Source organism: Pan troglodytes, chromosome 1 (assembly GCF_028858775.2).
Source record: "Pan troglodytes isolate AG18354 chromosome 1, NHGRI_mPanTro3-v2.0_pri, whole genome shotgun sequence".
Lineage (NCBI taxonomy): Eukaryota > Metazoa > Chordata > Mammalia > Primates > Hominidae > Pan > Pan troglodytes.
Window position 1 is genome coordinate 182,831,367 of NC_072398.2, and position 27,554 is coordinate 182,858,920.

Below are 27,554 nucleotides of genomic sequence, written 5' to 3' on the forward strand. Positions count from 1 at the left end.
CTGGAAAATTGGGACACTCCCATCCTAATACTGTGCTTTTCCAAAAGTCTTAGCAAATGGCACACCAGGAGATTATATCCCATGTCTGGCTCAGTGGGTCCCATGCACACAGAGCCTTGCTCACTGCTAGGACTGCTAGTGCAGCAGTCTGAGATTGAACTGTGAGGCAGCAGCAAGGCTGGGGGAGGGGCGTCTGCCATTGCTGAGGCTTGAGTAGGTAAACAGAGTGGCTGGGAAGCTCAAACTGGGTGGAGCCCACCGCAGTTCAATGAGGCCTGCCTGCCTCTGTAGACTCCACTTCTAGGGGCAGGGCATAGCTGAACAAAAGGCAGCAGAAACTTCTGCAGACTTAAACGTCCCTGTCTGACAGCTTTGAAGAGAGCAGTGGTTCTCCCAGCATGGAATTTGAGCTCTGAGAATGGACAGACTGCCTCCTCAAGTGGGTCCCTGACCCCCAAGTAGCCTAACTGGGAGGCACCTCCCAGTAGAGGCCGACTGCCACCTCACACGGCCGGGGCGAAGCTTCCAGAGGAATGATCAGGCAGCAACATTTGCTGTTTTGCAATATTTGCTGTTCTGCAGCCTCCACTGGTGATACCCAGGCAAGAATTTTCTGCAGCCTCTGCTGGTGATACCAGGCAAGAATTTTCAACCCAGAATTTCATATCCAGCCAAACTAAGCTTCATAAGTGAAGGAGAAATAAAATCCTTTACAGACAAGCAATGCTGAGAGATTTCGTCACCAGCAAGCCTGCCTTACAAGAGCTCCTGAAGGAAGCACTAAACATGGAAAGGAACAACCAGTACCAGCCACTGCAAAAACATACCAAATTATAAAGACCATCCATGCTAGGAAGAAGCTGCATCAACTAACGGGCAAAATAACCAGCTAACATCATAATGACAGGATCAAATTCACACATAACAATATTACCCTTAAATGTAAATGGGCTAAATGCTCCAATTAAAAGACACAGACTGGCAAATTGGATAGAGAGTCAAGACCCATCAGTGTGCTGTATTCAGGAGACCCATCTCACGTGCAGAGACACACATAGGCTCAAAATAAAGGGATGGAGGAAGATCTACCAAGCAAATGGAAAACAAAAAAAAGCAGGAGTTGCAATCCTAGTCTCTGATAAAACAGACTTTAAACCAACAAAGATCAAAAGAGACAAAGAAGGCCATTACATAATGGTAAAGGGATCAATTCAACAAGAAGAGCTAACTATCCTAAATATATATGCACCCAATACAGGAGCACCCAGATTCATAAAGCAAGTCCTTAGAGACCTACAAAGAGACTTAGACTCCCACACAATAATAATGGGAGACTTTAACACCCCACTATCAACATTAGACAGATCAATGAGACAGAAGGTTAACAAGGATATCCAGGACTTGAACTCAGCTGTGCACCAAGCAGACCTAATAGACATCTACAGAACTCTCCACCCCAAATCAACAGAATATACATTCTTCTTAGCACCACATTGAACTTATTCCAAAATTGACCACATAGTTGGAAGCAAAGCACTCCTCAGCAAATGTAAAAGAACAGAAATCACAACAAACTGTCTCTCAGACCACAGTGCAATCAAATTAGAACTCAGCATTAAGAAACTCACTCAAAACTGCACAACTACATGGAAACTGAATAACTTGTTCCTGAATGATCACTGGGTAAATAACAAACTTAAGGCAGAAATAAATAAGTTCTTTGAAACCAATGAAAACAAACACACACAGTACCAGAATCTCTGGGACACAGCTAAAGCAGTGTTTAGAGGGAAATTTATAACACTAAATGCCCACAAGAGAAAGCAGGAAAGATCTAAAATCGAAACCCTAACATCACAATTAAAAGTACTAGAGAAGCAAGAGCAAACAAATTCAAAAGCTAGCAGAGGACAAGAAATAACTACAATCAAAGCAGAACTGAAGGAGATAGAGACATGAAAAACCCTCCAAAAAATCAATGAATCCAGGAGCTGGATTTTTTGAAAAGATCAACAAAATAGATAGATCACTATCCAGAATAATAAAGAACAAAAGAAAGAAGAATCTAATAGATGCAATAAAAAAATGATAAATGGGATATCACCACTGATCCCACAGAAATACAAACTACCGTCAGAGAATACTATAAACGCCTCTATGCATATAAACTAGAAAATCTGAAAAAAATGGATAAATTCCTGGACACATACACCCTCCCCAGTCTAAACCAGGAAGAAGTCAAATCCCTGAAAAGACCAATAACAAGTTCTGAAATTGAGGCAGTAATTAATAGCCTACCAACCCAAAAAATCCAGGACCAGATGGATTCACAACCAAATTCTACCAGAGGTACAAAGAGGAGCTGGTACTATTCCTTCTGAAACTATTTCAAACAATAGAATAAGAAGGAATCCCCCCTAACTCATTTTATGAGGCCAGCATAATCCTGATACCAAAACCAGGAAGAAACACAACAAAAAAAGGAAATTTCAGGCCAATATCCCTGATGAACATCAATGCGAAAATCCTCAATAAAATACTGGCAAACCAAATCCAGCAGCCCATCAAAAAGCTTATCCACCACGATCAAGTTGACTTCATCCCTGGGATGCAAGGCTAGATCAACATACACACATCAATAAACCTAATCCATCACATAAACAGAACCAATGACAAAAACCACAAGAATATCTCAATAGATGCAGAAAAGACCTTCAACAAAATTCAACATCCCTTCATGCTAAAAACTCTCAATAAAGTAGGTATTGATGGAATGTATCTCAAAATAGTGAGAGCTATTTATGAAAAACCCACAGCCAATATCATACTCAATGGGTAAAAGCTGGAAGCATTCCGTTTGAAAACTGGCACAAGACAAAGATGCCCTCTGTCATTACTCTTACTCAACATAGTATTGGAAGTTCTGACCAGGGCAATCAGGCAAGAGAAATAAATAAACGGTATTCAAGTGGGAAGAGAGAAACTCCAGTTGTCTCTGTTTGCAGATGACATGATTACATATTTAGAAAACCCCATTGTCTCAGCCCAAAATCTCCTTCAATGGATAAGCAACTTCAGCAAAGTCTCAGGATACAAAATCAATGTGCAAAAATCACAAGCATTCCTATACATTAATAATAGACAAGCAGAGAGCCAAATCATGAGTGAACTCCCACATTCACAATTGCTGCAAAGACAATAAAATACCTAGGAATACAACTTACAAAGGATATGAAGGACCTCTTTAAGGAGAACTGCAAATAACTGCTCAAGGAAATAAGACAGGACACAAACAAATGGAAAAACATTCCATGCTCATGGATAGTAAGAATCAATATCACAAAAATGGCCATACTGCCCAAAGTAATTTATAAATTCGGCATTATCCCCAATAAGCTACCATTGACATTCTTCACAGAATTAGAAAAATCTAATTTAAATTTCATACAGAACTTGAAAAGAGCCCACATAGCCAAGACAATCCTAAGCAAAAAGAAGAAAGCTGAAGGCATCACGCTACCTGACTTCAAACTATACTACAAGGCAACAGTAGGCAAAACACCATGGTACTGGTACCAAAACAGATATATAGACCAATGGAACAGATCAGAGGCCTCAGAAATAACACTACACATTTACAACCATCTGATCTTTTACAACCTGACAAAAACAAGCAATGGGGAAAGGATTCCCTGTTTAATAAATTATGTTCAGAAAACTGGCTAGCCATATGCAGAAAACTGAAACTGGACCCCTTCCTTACACCTTATACAAAAACTAACTCAAGATGGATTAAAGACTTAAATGTAAGATCTAAAACCATAACAACCCTACAAGAAAACCTAGGCAGTACCATTCAGGACATAGGCATGGGCAAAGACTTCATGAATAAGACACCAAAAGCAATGGCAACAAAAACCGAAATTGACAAATGGGATCTAATTCAACTAAAGAGCTTCTGCACGGCAAAAGAAACTATCATCAGAGTGAACAGGCAACCTACAGAATGAGAGAAAATTTTTGCAATCTATCCATCTGATAAAAGGCTAATATCCAGAATCTACAAAGAACTCAAACAAATTTACAAGAAAAAAAAATAACCCCATCAAAAGATGGACAAAGGATATGAACAAACACTTCTCAAAAGAAGACATCCATGCAGCCAACAAACATATGAAAAAAAACTCATCATCACTTGTCATTAGAGAAATGCAAATCAAAACCACAGTGAGATCCCATCTCATGCCAGTTAGAATGGCAATCATTAAAAAATCAGGAAACAACAGATGCTGGAGAGGTTGTGGAGAAATAGGAACGCTTTTACACTGTTGGTGGGAGTGTAAATTAGTTCAAACATTGTGGAAGACAGTGTGGTGATTCCTCAAGGATCTAGAACCAGAAATACCATTTGACCCAGCAATGCCATTACTAGGTATATACCCCAAAGGATTATAAATCATTCTACTCTAAAGACACATGCACACATATGTTTATTGAAGCACTGTTCACAATAGCAAAGACTTGGAACCAACCCAAATGCCCATCACTGATAGACTGGATAAAGAAAATGTGGCACATATACACCATGGAATACCATGCAGCCATAAAAAAGGATGAGTTCATGTCCTTGGAAGCTGGAAACCATCATTCTTAGCAAACTAACACAAGAACAGAAAACCAAACACCGCATGTTCTCACTCATAAGTGGGAGCTGAACAATGAGAACACATGGACATAGGGAGGGGAACATCACACACTGGGGCCTGTCAGAGGGTGGGCGGCTAGGGGAGTGACAGTATTAGGAGGAATACCTAATGTAGATTACGGGTTGATGGGTGCAGCAGAGAACCATGGCACACGTATACCTATGTGAAAAACCTGCATGTTCTGCACACGCATCCCAGAACTTAAAGTATAATAAAAATAAATTTAAAAAAATGATTTAAGGCCAGGCGCGGTGGCTCATGCCTGTAATCCCAGCACTTTGGGAGGCCGAGGCAGGCGGATCACGAGGTCAGGAGATTGAGACCATCCTGACTAACACGGTGAAACTCCGCCTCTACTAAAAATACAAAAAATTAGCCAGGCGAGGTGGCGGGTGCCTGTAGTCCCAGCTACTCGGGAGGCTAAGGCAGGAGAATGGCGTGAACCCCGGGGGGGGGGGCGGAGCCTGCAGTGAGCCAAGATCTCGCCACTGCACTCCAACGTGGGCGACAGCGAGACTCTGTCTCAAAAAAAAAAAAAAAAAAAAGTTTTAAAAATCTAAAATTCATATGGAGCCCCCCAAAAATGCCCAAGTAGCCAAAGCAATTCTAAGCAAAAAGAACAAAGCTGGAGGGATCCCATTTCCGGGCTTCAAATTATATTAAAAGGCTCTAGGAACCAAAAACGCATGGCATTGGTATAAAAATAGACACATAAGTCAATGGAACAGAATAGAGAACATAGAAAAAGAGCTACACATTTACAGCCAATTGGTCTTTGACAAATTTGATGAGAACATACGCTGGGGAAAGGACACATTATTCAATCAATGGTACTTGGAAAATTAGATAGCCATACGCAGAAGAATGAAACTGGACCCCTATCTCTCAACAGTAACACAAATTAACTCAAAATAGATTAAAGAGCTAACCATAAAAGGTGAAACAATAAAAATCCTAGAATAATACCTAGAAAAAACTCTACTAGACATTGGCCTTAGCAAAGAATTTTTGAGCAAGTCCTCAAAAGCAAATACAACAAAAACAAAAACAGACAAATGGGACTTTATTAAACTAAAACTCTTCTGCCCAGCAAAAGAAATAATCAACAGAATAAAGACACAATCTGCAGGATGGGTCAAAATATTTGCAAACTATCCATGTGATAGGGGCCTAATATCCAGAATATATAAGGAACTCAAACAACTGAACAACAACTAAAACAATGAATGATATCATTAATAAGTGGCCAAAGGATATGAATAGATATTTTTCAAAAGAAGACACACAAGTATAAGAAATAATACTCAGCATCAATAATCATCAGGGAAATGCAAATTAAAATCACAATGTTATATCATCTTGACCCAGTCAGAATAGCTATTACTACGCACTTTGGGAGGCTGAGGCAGGTGGATCACCTGATGTCAGGAGTTTCAGACCAGCCTGCCAAACATGGCAAAACCCCATCTCTACCAAAAAATACAAAAATTAGCCAAGCATGGTAGTGCATGCCTGTAGTCCCAGCTGCTTGGGAGGCTGAGGCAGAAAAATTGCTTGACCCGGGAGGCAGAAGTTACAGTGAGACAAGATCGCCCCACTGCACTCCAGCCTGGGAGACAAAGCAAGACTCTGTCTCAAAAAAATAAAAATAAAAAAATAATAACAGATGTTGGCAAGAATGCAGGAATAAGGGAGCTCATATACTGTTGGAGGGAATGTCAATTACTACAACCTCTTTGGAAAACACTATGGAGAATTCTCAAAGAACTGAAGATAGAACTACTATTTGATCCAGCAATCCCGCTATTGGGTATCTACCCAAAGGAAAAGAAATCTATATATCAAGAAGATACCTGCACTCATATGTTTATTGCTGTTCTATTCACAATAGCCAAGGTATGGACTAAACCTAAGTGTCTATCAACAGATGACTGGAGAAATAAAATGTGGCATATATACACAATGGAACACCATTCAGCCATAAAAAATAATGAAATCACATTTTCTGTAGCAACATGGATGACACTGAAGGCTTTAGTGAAACAAGTCAGACACAGAAAGACAAATACCACATATTCTCACTTATAAGTGGGAGCTATTAATAAATAATGTATACCAGTGGACATCAGGTATGGAGTGATACACAATGGAGACTCAGAAGGGTGAGGGGGTTGGAGGGAGTGGATGATGATAAATCACTTAATGATTATGATGTACTTTATTAGGGTGATACCTTAAAACTCCTGACTTCACCACTATGAAATCTATGCATGTAACAAAATTGTACTTGTACTGAATAAATTTATACAAATAAAAAGAGATGCCTGATAATAAGACACTAATTGACCATAAACATATACACTAGCCCATTAACATGAGCTGATGGGTTTGTCAGCTGGTCAGAATCTTTGCATAAATCAAGTTGAAAGGTTAGTAAATGAAGTCTGGGAAACGTGTTAATATAACTTTCAGAATGAGCACAAAGTATGATATAGTCGTGAATTATTTACATCATTATACAAAGTTGCCTATTGGAGAGGAAGCTTTCTATGGTCGAATCACAAGGTGCCCCATCCTGTGAATGTCAGTCACTCTTTGAGCAACTCTGGTGCTTGTTTAATGGACTCATGTACAAAACAGCCATGGTGATGGGCTAGAGGTTATGCATGAGGTCAACAAAATGGATTTTCTCTTCCCACAGCTTCTCTGCCTGCTGAAACAACTCATTACCCAAATGTCAATGATAGTGATTATATATTAAGTCCCAGATTGGCACGCATTCTCCACTGATTGATTATATTGGACCTCTTCCACCAGAGAGAGAGAAGAGCATTTTTTTTCACTGGATTAGACAATTATCCTATATATGACTATGCCTTCCTTGGCTGCAGCGCTTCTGCCAGCATCATCAAGCACAGACATATGACAACATTTGTATTGTCATTATGCTATTCTGTGCAAAATGGTTTCTGATCAAGGAACTAATTTTACCACAAAAAAAAGTACAGTGAAGAGCTCCTACTTAGGGAATTGACCAATATTACTATATATATATATATTTCTTTATATAGAAGCAGCTGTTCATCTGGATCATTGGAATATCCTACTAAAAACATGTTGCTAGTTGAAAAGCACCATCTGCAAGGCTGCAAAAACCCCATAAAATGCAGTCCTTTATTTGGATCGATGACTTATATGTGGTGATTTTTAGTTTCGTGACCAAAATGCATAATTTCAAGACTAGAGAGATAAAAGTGGGAGTGGTTTCTTTTACTATCATATTCAACAATCTATTTATTATATACTCTTGTTTCTCACTCCCACAAGTCTGAGGTCTGTCAGTCTAAAAGGCTTCCCAAGAAAGGAGTGACTTCACATAAGTAGGCAACATCTGTCCTGGTGACATGGAAGTTGAGACTGCCACCTGGCCGAGTTAGGCTCCCAGTGCCACTGAATCAACTGGTCAATAAAAAGGGATTGATTCCAGCTATCAAGTGGAAATAAACACCATCAAGGTAGAGAGAATTATGCCTAAAATCCAAGGAGTTCTCTGAGAAACATGTAATTACTTCAAGTTCAGTAGTAGATATTAATTAAAGACCACAGGGATGCAATGAAGGCAGGGTCGCTAAAGACTCAGATGCTTTAGGAATTCAGATTTGAGTCTTCTTACCAGATAAAAAAATAATCCCAACATAGAGAGGAATGGCTGAGGGAAAAGGGAATCTGGAGCAGGGAGTATTAAGTGTAACTATTATTTATAGCTTTATAACTAGTTACTGAAAAGAGGACTGTAGCAGCTATGCCGATTCTCCCTCTTGTTGAGGAGGAATTACAAGCATCCTCCACATAACCTTTTCTTGGGGGACCAAGTAAAAATAAAAATGTGTAGCTGAAACACTGGCAATCAGAGCTGACCAGAAATTTTGCTATTCTAAGAAACATGCTCCTTATAATATAGACAGATGTCCCCTAGTAGAGTACAAATGTGTCTTTTCTGTCATAAACTGCCTCCACATCATCATACTGCAGTCCATTGACACTAAGCCTCTGAAGAAGACAGCACTATAAATCTGAGGAAGATCAGTTTAAATGATGCTGATCATAAGGAAAAATCAGGATGAATCATTGTCTCATTGTCTTAAAGAGAAATTAGTATCCTTTGCTCTTATTCTGAATGTGGACATACTTTCCCTAAGTTCCATTTCTGTTAGTAGCTACAACCAAGCTGACAAAAGAGAAGGCAAACTTATTTTCTTTATCTGCCTTTCCCAGGATCTATCTGCCTCTAAACTAATTATGAGACTCAAGATGTTTATCTTAATGAACTTTCCTAAAACTAGCCAGTAGCAAACTTCCCTTCTTGACACAAAAGAGGAGTCAATAAAATAGGAAAATAAGATTTTTTTAAATTATGGAATAGAACCTGGGACTGCCACTGCCCAGTTGGAAGAGGAGTATTAGACTAATCGCCCAAATATGACTTAATCAATCCAGATTTTTAACATGTCCTTGCTCCCTCCAATTTCTCAGAAACATCACCTTGGTAACCAGTGCTGCTGTGAGGTGAGAAAAGAGCAGGACAGAACTGAAGTAACAACCAGCTCTCTCACAGTGAGTGATTCACATCAGCGTAAGTCAAGCCAAGGCAAGTCACTGCAGCAATAAACCAGTAGCATGAAAATCAAAGTATCAGTGAAACTCCTAAGTGAAGGAAATCTCCTCTCAAAGATAACCTTACGAAATTCAATTTGGTACTTTCTACAGTTTTATTGAGGTATAATTGACAAATAAAACCTGTGTATATTTAAGGTGTACAACTTGACATTCTGGTATACATATATACTATGGAATAATCATCACAATCAAGCTAACTAACATGTAAATCACCTCAATCAATCCCCTCACATAGTTATCTTTTTCTTTTGGGTGAATAAAAACACATAAGAACTACCCTCTCAGCAAATTTCAAGTATACAATACAGCATTGCTAACTATAGTTACATTGTTCTAAATCTTACTCATCTTGCATCACTGAAAATTTGTGCCCTTTGACAAACATCAACCCATTTGCTCCTCTTTCCAGCCCCTGGCAAACACCATTCTACCCTCTGCCTCTGAGACAGCAAGATAGAGCTTAAGTAGCAACCAGCTCACTCACAGTGGGTGAGTCACATCAGCAGCATCAAGACAAGACAAGGTAAGTCACTGCAGCCATAAACAGCAGCATGAACACCAAAGTATCAGTCAAACTCCTAAGTGAAGGAAATCCCCTCTCAAAGATCACCTTACAAAATTCAGTTTGATATGTCAAGCTCGAATATTTGAAATTACACATATAAATGTGATTATGCAGTATTTGTCTTTCTCTGACTGGCTTATTTCACTTAGCATAATGTCCTCCAGTTTCATCCATGTTGCCACAAATGGCAGGATTTTTTTCTTTTTTAAGGCTGAATAATACTTCATTATATATATACACCATATTTGCTTTTTCCATTCATTCATTGATGGACATTTAGATTTTTTTCCATATCTTGGCCACTGTGAATACTGCTGCAGTGAACATGGGGGTGCAAATATCTCTTCAACATACCAGTATTATTGCCTTTGGATAGATATGTAGTCAGAAGTGCAATTGCTGGATCATAAGGCAACTGTATTGTTAATTTCTTGAGGAACCTCCATACTGTTCCATAATGGCTGTACCAAGGTACATTCCCACCAACAGTATACAAGCATTTTCTTTACATCCTCTCCAACATTTGTTATTTCTTTTTTATGATAGCCATTAGAACATGTGTAAGATGATATGTTATTGTGGCTTTGATTTGCATTTCCCTGATGATTAGTGGTATTGAGAACTTTTTCATATGCCTCTTAGCCAATTGCATGTCTTCTTTTGAAAAATATAAATTCAGGCTCTTTACTCATTTTTTAATTGAGTGTTTTGGCATTCTGCTCTTGAGTTGAATGAGTTCCTTATATATTTTGAATAGAATCCCTTATTAGAAATGTGACTTGCAAATATTTTCTTCCATTCCATACATTGACTTTTCATTTGATTATTTCCTTTGCTGCGCAGAAGCTTCTTAATTTGATGTAGCCTTACTTATCTTTGCTTTTGTTGCTTTTGTGTTTGATGTCATTCTAAAAAATCATTGCCCAGACCAATGTCAAAAGGCTTTTTGCCTATAGTATCTTCTAGCGGTATTATGGTTTCGGTTCTTACATTTAAGCCTTTAATCCATTTTTAGTTCATCTTTGTACATGATGAGAGATAAAGGTCCAATTTGCTTTTGCTACATGCAGGAATAGTTTTTCCAACATCATTTTTTGATGAGTCTCTCCATTTCACATTGTTTTTATTGGCATCATTATCAAACATCGGTTGATAGTAAATGTGTAAATTTACTTCTGGGGTCTCTATTCTGTTCCACTGGTCTATATGTTCTGTTTTTATGGTGGTACCATACTGTTTTAATTATTGTATCTTTATATTTTGAAATCAGGGAGTGTGATGTCAGCTTTTATCTTGCTAAATATTGCTTTGGCTACTCAGATCTTCTTTAATTTTTTCACATCAATGCTTTATACTTTTTAAGGTATAAATATTTTACCTCCAAGTCACATTTATTCCTAAGTATTTTATTTCTTTTGATGTTATTTCAAATGGGCTTTTATTTCATAATTTTTTATGTGTCAATTTTTGTCAGTGTATAGAAGCGCAAGTGTGTTTTGTATGTAAAATATGAATCCTGCAACTTTACTAAATTTATTAATTCTAAAATTTTTTTACTAGTCATTAGAGTTTTTACATATACGATTATGTCACCTACAAACAGATAATTTTACTTCATTCTTTCCAATTTAGGTGTCTTTCATTTCTTTTTCTTATCTAATAGCTCTGGCTGGGACCTTTATTAATATGTTGAAAAAAAGTATGTCATGTGGATATATTGTGTAATGCTAAGGTTCAGAATATGAATTATCTTGTTACCCAGGCAGTGAGCAAAGTATTCAACAATTTTTCAACCTTGCCTTCCTCCCTCCCTCTCCACTTCAGTAGTTCCCAGTGTCTTTTGTTGCCATCCTTATGTCCATGAGTGTCCAATGTTTAGCTCCCCCTTATAAGTGAGAACATGTCATATTTGGTTTTCTGTTCCTACATTAATTTGCTTAGAACACTGGCCTCCAGCTGCATCTATGTTGTTGCAAAGGACATGATTTCATTCTTTTTTATGGTTCTGTAGTATTCCATGGCATATATGTACCACATTACCTTTATCTGGTCTACCACTGATGGGCACCTAGGTTGATTCCATGTCTTTGCTATTGTGAATAGTGCTGAGATAAATGTGTGCACACATGTGTCTTTATTATAGAATGATTTATATTCCTTTGGGTATATATCCAGTAATAGGATTGCTGGGTTGAATGGTAGCTCCATTTGAAGTTCTTTGACAAATCTCCAAACTGCTTGCCACAGTGGCTGAATTAATTTACATTCCCATCAGTAGTGTATAATCATTCCCTTTTCTTTGCAACCTCATCAGCATCTGTTATTTTTTTACATTTTTTCTAACACTACTCCAACATGATGTAGTTTACTTTAGCCTTCTGTACTTGTATGTCTGTAACTTCCCTCTTTCTGAGAGAAACTGGCTTCCAGCACCTGCTATCCATTTACTTGTTTTGGGTTTTTGTGTTTGAGATGGAGTCTTGCTCTGTCACCCAGGCTGGAGTACAGTGGTGTGATCTTGGCTCACTGCAACCTCCGCCTCCCATGTTCTAGTGATTCTCCTGCCTCAGTCTCCTGAGTAGCTGGGACTACAGGTGCCCAACACCATGCCCAGTTATTTTTTGTATTTTTAGTAGAGAGGGGTTTCATTATGTTGACCAGGCTGGTCTCAAACTCCTGACCTCAAGTGACCCTCCCAGCTTGGCCTCCCAGTGTTGGGATTACAGGCATGAGCCACCACGCCCGGCCCACTTTTTTACTTTTTAATAATCACCATTCTGACTGGTGGGAGATGGTATCTCATTGTGGTTTTGATTTTCATTTCTCTAATGATTAGTGATGTTGAGCATTTTTTCATATGTTTGCTGGCTGTGTGTATATCTTCTTTTAATAAGTATCTGTCCATCTCCTTTGCCCATTTTTTAGTGGGGTTGTTTAGTTTCTGCTTATTAAGTTTCTTATAGATTCTGGATATTAGACCTTTATTGAATACATGGCTTGCAAACATTTTCTCCCATTCTGTAGTTTCTCTGTTTACTCTGTTGATAGTTTCTTTTGCTGTGCAGAAGTTATTTAGTTGAATTAGGTCTCACTTGTATATTTTTGTTTTTGTTGCACTTGCTTTTGGAGACTTTGTCAAAATAGTCTGATCTTCGACAGTGTTGACAAAAGCAATGGGAAAAGGATTCCCTATTCATTAAATGGTGCTGGGATAACCAGATAGTCATATGCAGAAGATTGAAAATTGACACTTCCCTTTCACCATAAGTGAAAATCAACTCAAGGTGGATTAAAGACTTAAATATAAGACCTAAAACTGTAAAAACCCTAGAAGAAAACTTATGAAGTACCATTTGGCAAAGATTTCATGACAAATTCTTCAAAAGCAGTTGAAACAAAAGTAAAAATAGGCAAGCAATGTTTTTCTTCAATAAGCCATTTTTCTAACTGAAATGTATAAAATGTGTTTGTGGTGAGTGGGTGAAGAGCTTTAAGGAGCATGTGCTCTTCTTAAACTACTGTGTTATAGGACATTGCCATGGTAATGAGTGGCCGAAGGAGTTCAGATGAAGGGTTTTGGAATGAGGGTCAAACAATCTTGAAACTGGGGTGTTGGATTGCTTTTCCTTTGGTCACTAAAGCCTCGTATGATTATATAAGAACCTATACTGAATAGAAACACAATAATTGCTGACTCCTATGTATTGAGTGCCTGCTAATGGTCTCATATTACTAAATATTTTATACACATTGGCTCTAATTCTGACAATTACCCTTCAAGATATATATCACTGTCCCAGATGTATAGGCTAAAGCCAGACATTATCTGGAAAGAATTAGTGGAAGGGATAGGAAAGTTGGTTGCTTTTGTTAAATCAAGAAGCATGAAAGTAGTGTGCACTGTTTTGGTTGGATAGCCTCAGTAACAAAGAAAGGTGGATTTTTACCTGATAAGAAAATAACATGCTTTCTGAGGACATATAAGGGAGCTTCAAAATGCTGACACTACCCCCTGGCTCTTTGGTCTAGGGTGGGAGAGGAAAAGCAGTAACAATTAGTGACACATACAAGGTAGGTGGTTTCCATGGGGCAGAGTCAAGTTTTCTTTAAGGGAATGTGTTAGTAAAGGTTCTCTGAAGAAAGAAAACCAATAAGATGTGTATATGGAGAGAGAGACTTGTTTGAAAAGACTGCCTCACATGATTGCGGAGTCTGGCAAATCCGAAATCTGCAGGGCAGGCCAGCAATCTGGAAACCCAGGGAAGAGTTGCTGATGTACCCTTGAGTCCAAAGGGGATCTGGACACAGAATTTCTTCTTCCTCAGAAGACTTCAGTTTTTTTTTTTCTGAAGGCCTTCAACCCACTGTATGAGGCTTACTCAGATTATTGAAGGTAATCTGCTTCAGTCAAAGTCTACAAATTTAAATGTTAATCACATCTAAAAAATGTTTTCACAACAACATGTAAACTGCTACTTGATCAACAACTGGACACTATAGCCTAGCCAAATTGGAAAATAAAATTGTCACAGGAAGGAAGAAAGAAGACAATTATATAAATAAGGCAGAAATATTGGGTAGAGTAAACTGAAATAGGATGAATGTCCTGAGTCAACAGATAGAATGGGTAGAAAAAATAAATGAAAGACTAAAAGCATAAAAGGATCCACGGAATGAGAGACTACAGGAATTTGCATTTTGGAGTGCCCTATGGTGAGAAAGATAAGAAGCATGGTAAAATGGATGTTTCTTGAAGGGAGGGCCAAAGCTAAGCTAGTAAAGTCCTGTACTATTGGAGGCCTGAGCAGATTAGTACACTGAGTCTTTCTCATTATTGAAATGGAATGTTGTAGGGCACCATTCTAATTTCTTGGAGCAGTTCTTTTAGAAACAGAAAGGGAATAATCACTTTAGCAGCAACTCATCAATATCAGTCCCTCTCTTGCGGTCAGAAAGCCCTAAGCTCTGGAAGTAGACCTGAGAAAGAGTAGATTTTTTTTCATATTACTTCAGTTAAATCTACCAGCTAACTCAGACTTTTCTCAATTCTCCACCTACACCTTTAATATTTCCACTATCTAATTTGAGATATTTATGAAATAGCCAAGTGTGTGTGACACTCCACTTCACTATTTTACATTTTTGAGGCTCACCCAGTCCAATTGTCCCAAGTCAGAACTGGTTTATGGAGTCTGTCCTCCTGCTGGAATTTGGTCTGCTTGCTATCTTTGTATCTTTCTGGTGTCTCATGTGTGGCCACTGCTTCTGCCATGGTCTGTCCTCCTAAATTCCTAAGAATGACTCCTCAGCACTACTCCTTGCCTTGACCCAATGCAACTTGGTCCCAAATAGCCTTTCCTGTAGCGCCATAATAAAGCACACTCAAAGCCCTTTCTGAAAACATTTCTGACAATAGGTTTATCAAGGCTCATACATAACAAAACAAAAACAAAACAAACAACAATAACAAAGCCTATCTGCCCAATCTACTCTGAGGGGCAATTTTAGCTGATTCTGAGCTCCTATGTCCTGAACCCGGACAGCCTGCTAAATAAGAGTAACTGCCCAAACAATTTGTTTCATTCTACCAGATCCTAGATTCATATCTTACTGACTTCCAAAATCCCCTACTAGAAGGCTCCAAAAAAAAAAAAAAAGAAGTAGAAGAAGGGCTCCAAATTTGATATCATCATGGTCCACGTGACAACCCAGACGCACCCTGAGAAAGTAGTGACATAATGGATTGAATCAGACTGCTCTAAATTATAATCTTGCCTGCTATTTGCTGGCTGTGTGATTGCAGCAAGTCAGTATAAAAGATAAATATTAATTATGTGCTCAATATTGTATATTAAATGGAACTAGTCTCATGTGTGTGAAGCCAAACTACCAGACTACTCAGCAAAAGATCAATGTTGAGTCTGTTAAATGTAAATATGAATGAACAGAAATAGGACTTTCATCCTACTTGCATTCTCTGGTACAAGAGAAACTTAAGAACCTTGATTCTGCTCACCAATCAGCCAGAAAACCTTGATTATTATAGTATTTATAGCACCAAACATAATAATGTAGAATATATAAACATGGAGGGATTATACCATTTACTTTTCAAAAGATTTCTTTAAATGGCAAGTTCTTCCACTTGCAATTATATACTATGAAATATTAAATATATGTCAAAACAGCTGATTCTAAAGCAAGCTGGAGAAATTGAATTTTTATTCTTGTTTACTCCTATTTCCACTCCATTATCTCAGCTGAGTTCTTATTTCTCTGACAGCCAGAAAAGGAAACATTTCCTGAATATCCAAGGAGAAAAGAGAGGAAATAATAAAAGACACATTTCTTCTCACCCACTGTCCAACACATTTCCTTCTTAGTAGATGCCAATGACAGGCAGACAACCAAAAAACTAGAAGAACAGGAGTTACATTTTCCTCAACAATGGGCAGGTATAATATGTGTAAAATTGTGTATTTTCTTCAGTAAGCCTCTTTCTAGCTGAAATAGCATACAGGATGGGATTGTGAGTAATTTTAATGAGCATTGCAGAAACTTCATTTAGGTGTTGAAGTGGTGTGATGACAAAGATAAGAAGTATGGAGGATGATTTTGAACCAAGCAGTAACCCAGTCCAGAGAAAATGGGATTCCATTTAAGAGGTAGGAGCTTGGATTGGTTAAGAGCTTAGACTAAAGAGAGTACAGAGAACATAGGAAAGAACTCAGGCCATACCTAGATTAAATTCTGGTAACTGAAGGGAAAGCAAAATGAATGACTGACATTAGCATCTACTTTTCCTTGCACCTCCATTGCATTTTTACATATACTGCTTTAATATTTCAGTTCACATTCCTGCTGGCCCTGCCTGGAATCCCATTTAATACATCCACTATTGAGAACAGAATTAATATTTATTTTTTATACTGACTTGCTGCAATCTTTCCTGAAAAGGATATTTGTGACTTATGCAAAATTTGAGCTGAATTTGGCTAGGTCATATGCAATAAAACTGAAAGTTGATAAGGGGAACCAATTCCTGGGTGAGGCAGCAATGTTGACACAAACAAGGTAAATTGTGCAAGCTCAGACAGGCTGAGTTTAATTTCCAAAATACATGGCAATGACCATTATGCATTATTTCCGGAAGCAGAGGACTGCATACCAGACCATCCTCCCTCTCCAGAAAGTCTACTAGGAATATGTTCATACTATTACTTAGGTCACAATAACAGGAGGCTGAGAGCTTTGTAGGGTCACAGATAGAGGCAGAAAGAAAGTCAGGCTACAGATTGCTCAGCAAAAGGGACCAGAATGCAAAAACCAAACCATGGACTGCAACAAAACTTGCAAAAACTTGACAAAGCTTTGTGAAAGAATAAGAATTACAGAGGAAACAAGGATAAGATCTCAGACAGAAGGACATATAATTTGACCTTAGTGTGTGTCCTTGATACACGAAAACCACATGATTATCTCAATAGATGCAGAAAAGGCCTTTGACAAAATTCAACAACACTTCTGCTAAAAACTCTCAATACATTAGGTATTGATGGGACGTATCTCAAAATAATAAGAGCTATCTATGACAAACCCACAGCCAATATCATACTGAATGGACAAAAAATGGAAGCATTCTCTTTGAAAACTGGCACAAGACAGGGATGCCCTCTCTCACCACTCCTATTCAACATAGTGTTGGAAGTTCTGGCCAGGGCAATCAGGCAGGAGAAGGAAATAAACGCATTCAGTTAGGAAAAGAGGAAGTCAAATTGTCCCTGTTTGCAGATAACATGATTGTATATCTAGAAAACCCATCGTCTCAGCCCAAAATCTCCTTAAGCTGATAAGCAACTTCAGCAAAGTCTCAGGATACAAAATCAATGTGCAAAAATCACAAGAATTCCTATACACCAATAACAGACAAACAGAGAGCCAAATCATGAGTGAACTCCCATTCACAATTGCTTCAAAGAGAATAAAATACCTAGGAATCCAACTTACAAGGGATGTGAAGGACCTCTTCAAGGAGAACTACAAATGACTGCTCAATGAAATAAAAGAGGATACAAACAAATGGAAGAACATTCCATGCTCATGGGTAGGAAGAATCGATATCATGAAAATGGCCATATTGCCCAAGGTAATTTATAGATTCAATGCCATACCCATCAAGCTACCAATGACTTTCTTCACAGAATTGGAAAAAACTACTTTAAAGTTCATATGGAACCAAAAAAGAGCCCGCATCACCAAGTCAATCCTAAGCCGAAAGAACAAAGCTGGAGGCATCACACTACCTGACTTCAAACTATACTACAAGGCTACAGTAACCAAAACAGCATGGTACTGGTACCAAAACAGAGATATAGACCAATGGAACAGAATACGGCCCTCAGAAATAATGCTGCATATCTACAACTATCTGATCTTTGACAAACCTGAGAAAAACAAGCAATGGGGAAAGGATTCCCTATTTAATAAATGTTGCTGGGAAAACTGGCTAGCCATAAGTAGAAAGCTGAAACTGGATCCCTTCCTTACACCTTATACAAAAATTAATTCAAGATGGGTTAAAGACTTACATGTTAGACATAAAACCATAAAAACCCTAGAAGAAAACCTAGGCAATACCATTCAGGACATAGGCATGCGCAAGGACTTCATGTCTAAAACACAAAAAGCAATGGCAACAAAAGCCAAAATTGACAAATGGGATCTAATTAAACTAAAGAGCTTCTGCACAGCAAAAGAAACTACCATCAGAGTGAACAGGAAACCTACAGAATGGGAGAAAATTTTTGCAATCTACTCATCTGACAAAGGGCTAATATCCAGAATCTACAATGAGCTCAAACAAATTTACAAGAAAAAACAAACAACCCCATCAAAAAGTGGGCAAAGGATATGAACAGACACGTCTCAAAAGAAGACATTTATGCAGCCAAAAAACACAAGAAAAAATGCTCATCATCACTGGCCATCAGAGAAATGCAAATCAAAACCACAATGAAATACCATCTCACACCAGTTAGAATGGCGATCATTAAAAAGTCAGGAAACAACAGGTGCTGGAGAGGATGTGGAGAAATAGGAACACTTTTACACTGTTGGTGGGACTGTAAACTAGTTCAACGATTGTGGAAGTCAGTGTGGCGATTCCTCAGGGATCTAGAACTAGAAATACCATTTGACCCAGCCATCCCATTACTGGGTATATACCCAAAGGATTATAAATCATGCTGCTATAAAGACACATGCAAACGTGTGTTTATTGTGGCACTATTCACAATAGCAAAGAAGTGGAACCAACCTAAATGTCCAAGAATGATAGACTGGATTAAGAAAATGTGGCACATATACACCATGGAATACTATGCAGCCATAAAAAAGGATGAGTTCATGTCCTTTGTAGGGACATGGATGAAGCTGGAAACCCTCATTCTCAGCAAACTATTGCAAGGACAAAAAACCAAACACCGCGTGTTCTCACTCATAGGTGGGAATTGAACAATGAGAACACATGGACACAGGAAGGAGAACATCACACACCAGGGACTGTTGTGGGGTGGGGGGAGGGGGGAGGGATAGCATTAGGAGATATACCTAATGCTAAATGATGAGTTAATGGGTGCAGCACACCAACATGGCACATGTATACATATGTAACAAACCTGCACGTTGTGCACATGTACCCTAAAACTTAAAGTATAAGAATAATAAAAAAAAACTGATGAAAATTTAACACTGATTGCATAAACAAACATACAAACAAAAAGAGAACTAATACAAACTCTACATTTTAATTTTGTCCCCCCAACTCTAACTTTTTGTTGTTACTATTTATATTTTATTGTACTATGTCTTGAAAAGTTGTTATGGTTCTTATTTTTTATAGTCTTTCTACTTACGATAAAAGCATTTTACATACCACAATTACTGTCTTATTATAATAGTCTGTGATTTTTCCGTGTGCTATAACCAGTGAGTTTCATACCTTCAGATAATATTCTGTTGCTCATTAATGTCCTTTTCGTTCAGATTGAAGGACTCCCTTTAGCATTTCTTGTAGAACAGACCTGGTGTTGATGAAGTCCCTCAGCTTTTGTTTGTCTGGGAAAGTCTTTATTTTTCCTTCATATTTGGAGGATATTTTCACCAGATATACTATTCTAGGGTGAAAGTATTTTTCCTTCGTTACTTTAAATATGTCAAGTCACTCCTCCTGGCCTGTAAGATTTTCACTGAAAAGTCTGCTTCAAGACTTATTGGAGGTCCATTGTATGTTATTTGTGTCTTTTTTCTTGCTGCTTTTAAGATTTGTTCTTTATCTTTGACCTTTGGGAGTTTGGTTATTAAATGCCTTGAGGGAGTCTTCTTTGGGTTAAATCTGCTTAGTGTTCTATAACCTTTTACTTGAATACTGGTATCTTTCTTTAGATTTGGGAAGTTCTCTTATATTATTCCTTTGAATAAACTTTCTATCCTTATCCCTTTCTCTTCCTCCTCTTTAAGGCAAATAACTCTTAGATTTGCCCTATTGAGTCTATATTGTAGATTTTGTAGATTTTGTAGGTGTGCTACATTGGTTTTTATTCTTTTTTCTTTTGCCTCCTCTGACTGCTTATTGTCAAATAGCCTGTCTTCAAGCTCAGTAATTATTTCTTCTGCTTGTTCAATTCTGCTACTAAGAGACTCTGATGCATTCTTCAGTATGTCAATTGCATTTTTCAACTCTAGAATTTCTACTTAAATCTTTTTGACGATTTCAATTTCTTTGTTAAACTTATCTGATAGAATTCTGAATTCCTTTTCTGTGTTATCTTGAATTTTTTTTTTTTTTTTACTTTTTTCAACACAGCTATTTTCAATTATCTGTCTGAAAGATCAGATACCTGTGTTTCTCCAGGATTGGCCCTAGGTGCCTTATTTAGCTCACTTGGTAAGGTCATATTCTCCTGGATGGTCTTGATGCTTGTAGATGTTGGTCTGTGTCTGGGCACTGAGGAGCTAGGCGTTCATTGTAGTCTTCATGGTCTGGGCTTATTTGTGCCTGTTCTATATGGGAAGTCTTTCCAGGTATTTAAAGGGACTTGAGCCTCACACTCAATAATGCTGTGGTTCTTGCAGGCTCATAGAGGTGCCAACTTGGTGGTCTTAGGTAAGATCTGGAAAATTTTTCTGGATTATTAGGCAGAGACTCTTGTTCTTTTCCATTACTTTCTCCCAAGCAAACGGAATCTCTCTGTGTTCAACCTCCTGGAACTGGGAGTGGTAGGACAGAAGGATACATATGGCCACCACTGCTGGGACTGTGTTGGTTCAAACCTGAAGCCAGCCCAGCACTGGGTCTTCCCCATGGCCCGCTGTAACCACTACCTGGCTACCACCTAAGTTTACTCAAGGACCTAGTGTTACAGTCTCACCAATGCACCACAATGTAGCAGTCTCTTGTTGTGACGTACCACCTGGAGTTCTTTGTCTCATGACCAAGAATATTAGGGAGCATGGAGGCAAAGGGTGAGGTTGGAGTGAAAGTTGAATGAGCAAAAGAAGAAAGCTCTCCACAGCAGAGAGGGGGGCCTGAGTGGGTTGCCATTTTTACAGTTGAATCCAACAGCTTTTATAAGAAACTCCCCCTCACCAACAGCTTTTATAAGAAACTCCCTCTCATCTCTGTAGCTATTTGTATCGCTTCTCTTGTCTGTGAAACTTTCTGTGCAACTCCCCTCATCTGTGGAGCTGCAGGCATATCTTTAGGCAGCACAAAGTGCAGGTTCTCTTGTTTGTGCAACTGTGGATGTGTTTTGGGTAAGCCCCCACCTCCCTGTGCAAGTACCCATGGAAAAGAGGTGGAAACTTTTTCATGGGAGCCCACTAATCACACAAAGAACAAAAGGCTTCTGTGTTGGACTTTGCTTTCTTATCAATGCAGCAGCTGCAGTTTGGTTTTACCCCAGGCTGCTCTATTTGTGCCTGTAACTGATTTTTCAGGTGTTTTTCTGTTTAAAAGAATTTTACCAAGGACCAGCTTTAGTTGTCTGCCCAACTAATTTTTCCTTTTTCTCCCCCGCTCACTAGGGCTCTACAATCAGCAGGTGGCAAACCCACTGATGTTTCTGTCCCTCCTTCAGGTTGGCAAGTTCCCCCAGGCCCCAGATAGGTTCAGAGATGCTGTCTGGAAGCCAGGGATTAAAGTCAAAAACCTTAGAAATTTACCTGGTATTCTATTCTACTGCAGCTAAGCTGGCACTCAAACCACAAGACAAATTCCTCCCCACTCTTCCCTCCCCTTTCTACAGGCAGACATTGCCTCTCCCTGTGGCCACCACCAGCAGCAGCCCATGGGGTGTTTTACTTAAAGTTCAGGGGCTCTTTGATCAGCTTGTGATTAATGCTACCAGGCCTTGGACTCAAACTTCAGGTCAGTGGGTTTCCTCTGGCTCCAGAGAGGTCCAGAAATGCTGACCAAGAGACTAGGCCTAGACTTGGGGACCCCAGGAGCCTATTTGTTGCTCTATCCCAGTGTGGTCAAGCTGGTATGTATGGTGCAAGACAGAGTACTCTTCACTTTCCCCCACTCCCTGCTTTTCTGAAATAGTCTTTCACCATAGCCACCACAGCTGGGAATGTGGTCACATCTGAAAGCAGCATGTCTCAGAGCCAAAGGCCCACAATGTACTAGCTGGGTATCACTGTTGGTTATTCTTGGCCCACGAGCTCTTTAGTCAGCAAGTGATGAATACTGACAGGTCTCTACTGTGACAGGGCAGCACAGAGTTCAATGTAAAGTCTCACATTTCCTGCACTCTCCCTCTCCCAACAAAACAGATTTCTCTGCACCATGCATCTGCTGTCAGAGAGTGGGGGAGGTGTGGTGCAAGCCCTCCCTTTGCCACCCTGGCTGTTCTCTCAGTAGGTTGCCCTCAGTCCACTGGCTCTGAGCTCAGCTCAGTTCTAGGACTTGCCTAGGAATTGCAATCCTTTGGCACAGACTGTCATTCAAGTTCACTTAGGGCCCCAGAGCACTCCAGGCTGGTGGTGAGGCTTGCTGGAACTCAAGCTCTGACCACTGGGATGGGTGATTTCCCTCTGGCTAGGGCTAGTCCAAATACTCCCTCCATGAGCGGATGTCAGCTGAGTACAGCCTGGTTCTGCTTTCCACTATAATAGGGCAGCACTGAGTTCAATGCAAAGCCTCACAATTGCTCTGCTGTCTCTCTCCCAAGCACAGATTGTCCATGCCACGCAGACACTGCCCAGGGGATAGGGGAGGAGTAGTGTTGCCAATTCAAGACTGTCTTTCCTGCCCTCTTCAATGTCTCTTTCAGTGATATGATGTTAAAATCAGGTACTGTGGTTACTCACTTGAGTTTTGGTTTTTGTGATGGCGCTTTTAATGTGCAGTTAGTTGTTATAATTTAGTGTTCCTGCAGGGAGAGGACAAATGGTGTAGGCTTCTATTCAGGCATTTCGCTCCACCCTAAGAGACTCTCTTTAACAAATGGTGTTGGGCACGCACAGTGGTTCATGCCTGTAAGCCCAATACTTAGAGAGGCAGAGGTGGGAGAATTGCTTGAGGCCAGGGGTTTAATACCAGCCTGGACAACATAATAAGACCCCCAACTCTACAAAAAGTAAAAAAAAAAAAATTGGCCAGGTATGATGGCACATGACTATAGTGCCAGCTACTTGGGAGGCTGAGGCAGAAGGATTACTTTAGCCTAGGATTTCAAGGCTGCAGTGAGCTAAGATGGCACCACCACACTCCAGCCTGGGCAACAGAGTGAAACCTTATCCCTAAAAATAAATATAAATAAATAAATAAATAAATAAATAAATGTGGTGTTGAGAAAATTGACATGTAAAACAATGAAACTGAATCCCTATCTTACACCACACAAAAAAAATCAATTCAAAATGAATTAAAGAATAAGACTTGACACCATAAAATTCTTAGAAGAAAACATCATAAAAAACCTTCATGACATTGATCTTGCCAATGATTTCTTGGATATGACACTAAAAATATAGACAACAAAAGCAAAATAAACAAGTGGGACTACATCCAACTAAAAACCTTCTGCACAGCAAAAGAAACAATCAACAGAGTGAAAAGGCAGTCTTTGGAATGGGATAAAATATTTGCAGATCATACATCTGACAGGAGTTAATATTTAAAATACATAAGAAATTCCTACAACTCAAAAGCCAAAACCCAAATAATTTGATTAAAATGTGGGCAAAGGTCTTGAATAGACATTTCTCCAAAGATATACAAATGGCCAATTGGCATATGAAAAGGTGCTCAACATCACTATAAGTGGGGAAATGAAAATCAAAACCACAATTAAATGTTGCCACACACCTGTTAGAATGGCAATTAAAAAAAAAAAAAAACAGAAAATAACAAGAGTTGGAGGGAATATAGAGAAACTGGAATACTTGTGCACTGTTGGTGAGAATGTCAATAGTTCAGCCACTCTGGAAAACAGTATAGAGGTTCCTCAAAAAATTAAAAGACAGAACTAGCATATGTTCCAGCAGTCCCACTCCTGGTATTTTCAAAAGAATTGAAAGTAGGATTTCAAAGAGATATTTGCACTCCCATATTCAATGCAGCATTAATCACAGTAGCCAAAATGTGGAAACAACCTAAATGTTCATTGACCGATGATTAGATAAGGAAAATGTGGTATATTCTTACAATGGAATGTTATTCATCCTTTAAAAAGAAGGAAATCCTGTCATATGAAACAATATGGATGAATCTTGAAGACATTATCCTAAGTGAAGTAAGCTAGTCACAGAAGAACAGATAGTGTATGATTCCATTACTATGAGGTATCAAATGTAATCAAACTCATAGAAGCAGAAGGTAGAATGATGGTTTCCACAGGCTAGCCACGTGAGGGGATAGGGAGTTGGTGTTCAGTGGATATAGCATTTCAGTTACACAAGATGAAAAAGCTCTAGAGACCTACTGTACAATATTGTGCTATAGTATACACTTAACATTTTGTTAAGAGGATTGATTTCATATTGTTAGTTTTTACCACAATTTAAAAAATGTAAAACAATGAAACTTCTTGAAGAAAACAGGAGAAAACCTTTGTAACTTAGGATGAGGCAAAAAACTTCTTAGATATGAAACCAAAAGTATAATCCAAAAAAGAATATATTTATAATATATTTATAATTTGGACTTCATAAAAACTTCTCTTTAAAATACGCTGTTTTAAAAATGAAAAGACAAACTACAGACTGAGAGGAAATATTTGCCAAGAATATCATTCATAAAGGACAAAATGTGTAAAGAACTCTCAAAACTCAACAATAAGAACACCTAATAAAAAATGTACAAAAGATTTAAACAGACACTTCACCAAAGCAATGCAGATATGCTCAGCATCATTAGTCTTTACAGAAACGTTGACTAAAACCATGAATGAGATACCACTAAAAGCCTATTAAAATGGCTAAAATCAAAAAGACTGACTATACCAAGGTTTGGCAAGAAAGTGGAAGGTTCCTGGGCCACTGACGGTAATGTAAAATAGTACAGCTGCTTTGTAAAACAGTTTAGCAGTGTCTTTAGAAGTTAAACTTATACCTACTATATGATCTAGCCCTGCTGCTCCTAGGTTTTTAGCCAAGAGAAAACAAAGGATACATTTATACAAAGATTTGTATAAACAAATATTTATGTTAGTTTTATTTATAATGGACATAAAGCAGAAATAACCCAAAAGTCCATCGATGAGGGAATGATTAAATAAACTATGGGATATACGTACGATGTTATACTACTCAGCAATAAAAAGAAATAAATGGTACACAAAATGACAGAGATGAATCTCAAAATAATCATGCTGGGTGAAGGAAGCCAAACACAAAAAAGTTCATATTGTATGATTCCATTTATGTAAAGTATTGGAAAATTCTCAGCCATTATTTCTTTGCATATTGCCTCTCTACCATCCCGATTTTTCTCCTTCTGTGATTATCATTATACTTACTTTAGCCCCTTGGCACCCTCATGTCTTTTACATTTCTCTATGTGTTTTGCATTCTTTCTCTGTGCTTCAGTTTGGATACTTTTTATTTACTTATCTTTCTGTTGTTTTGCTGTGCTCAATTGACTTAATTTCAGATTTTGTTTTCAGTTTTTAAGTCCCACTTAATTTTTTTATAAATTCCAATTACCTATTAAACTTTCCATCTATTCATCTGTGTTAGCTTGGGCTGCCATAACAAAACCGTAGACTAGATGGCTTCAACAACAGAAATTTATTTCATTGCAGTTCTGAGGAGGCTGGAAGTCTGAGATCAGGGTGCCAGCATGGTCTGGTTCTGGTTCTGGTGGGGACTCTCTTCCTGCTTCCAGATGGCTACCTGCTCACTGTCTGAAGGAGACTTTGTTTTATCTTCTCAATTTCCTATTAAGTTTTTTATAATCCAAATTTTAATTTCCAGTAATTTGTTGTAATTCCTTAATCTTTATTACTGTGTTGACTTTTTGATGTTATTGGCAGAGAAGGTGGGTATTTGGGGTTTGTTTCTGTTTGATTTTGAACTCCTATTCTCTAAATGTATCTTTACTTTTTTCAGTTTTTTTAATATTGAATTTCTTTCCTTAACATTGCACACTTTTCTCGAGTATCTTGGAATCATTTTTACCGATATATATTTAAGACTGAAGAAAAAGAAAGATGAAGTCAGAGTGAGACTTACAGACCATCAAACTTTATCAGCTGCCAGGAAACCAGTCATTTCTCTAGAGCACCTCTCCCTCAAAAAAGTGCCAGATTATGGAAAGGTTTACACAGGTAGGCAGTAGCTACACCTGCTCTCCTAGATGGCTTCTTTAATATTTTTTAAAAGGAACTTCTATTTTATTTTATTTTGTTTGTCTGATGTAATCAAAGTTATGGCCTGTTTGGTTTGCTTTTGCCAAGGTATAAATACTGCCTAAAGGCCATTCTGCACATGGGGATAGGATGCAAGTCGACTTGCATGTACAAAGCTTCAACTCATCCTCCTGTCTGGGCCCCCACTTTTAATTCTCATTCTTTGTTATGCATACAGTCTCAAGCCTTTCTAGGATATTACCAGGGGAGTTGACTGCCTTTAACTGTAGTTTCCTTGGAATTGCAAATATCAATAGAGAGCTGGTTCCTTCTCTTTGTTCAGGTTTCAGCTCCAACATCACCCCAGAAAAGTCTACCATGACTTCTCTATCTAAATAAACCTCATCTCAATCACTCTCTATTATGGTTTTCTATCTTGTCATCCTCATAGCATTTACCATCATCTGAAATGATTTTGTTATTGGATTTTTACTTCCGCTACTAACATGCAAGCTCATGGGAAGAAGTTTTGTTTGCCTCATCCGTAGCTACTTCCTCAATGCCTTTACCCATACCTGAAACACGAGAGGTGCTCGTATATTTATTAAATAAAGACATAGTCATAAGATACTGGGCAAGGTCAGAGGAAGGAGAGATGCTTCTGCTCCATCTCAAAATTCAACTAGCCCAGGCTCAGCCCCATTCCCAGAACTTCTCACTCCAAACTCAAATTCATTCTCCCCTATCCAAGCT

The 27,554-nt window shown here is 38.5% G+C and overlaps 1 pseudogene; it reads left to right on the forward strand.

The window, feature by feature from the left end:
• LOC100614986 (putative selection and upkeep of intraepithelial T-cells protein 1 homolog) overlaps positions 1 to 27,554 on the forward strand; it is a 109,577-nt pseudogene that overhangs the window by 39,381 nt on the left and 42,642 nt on the right.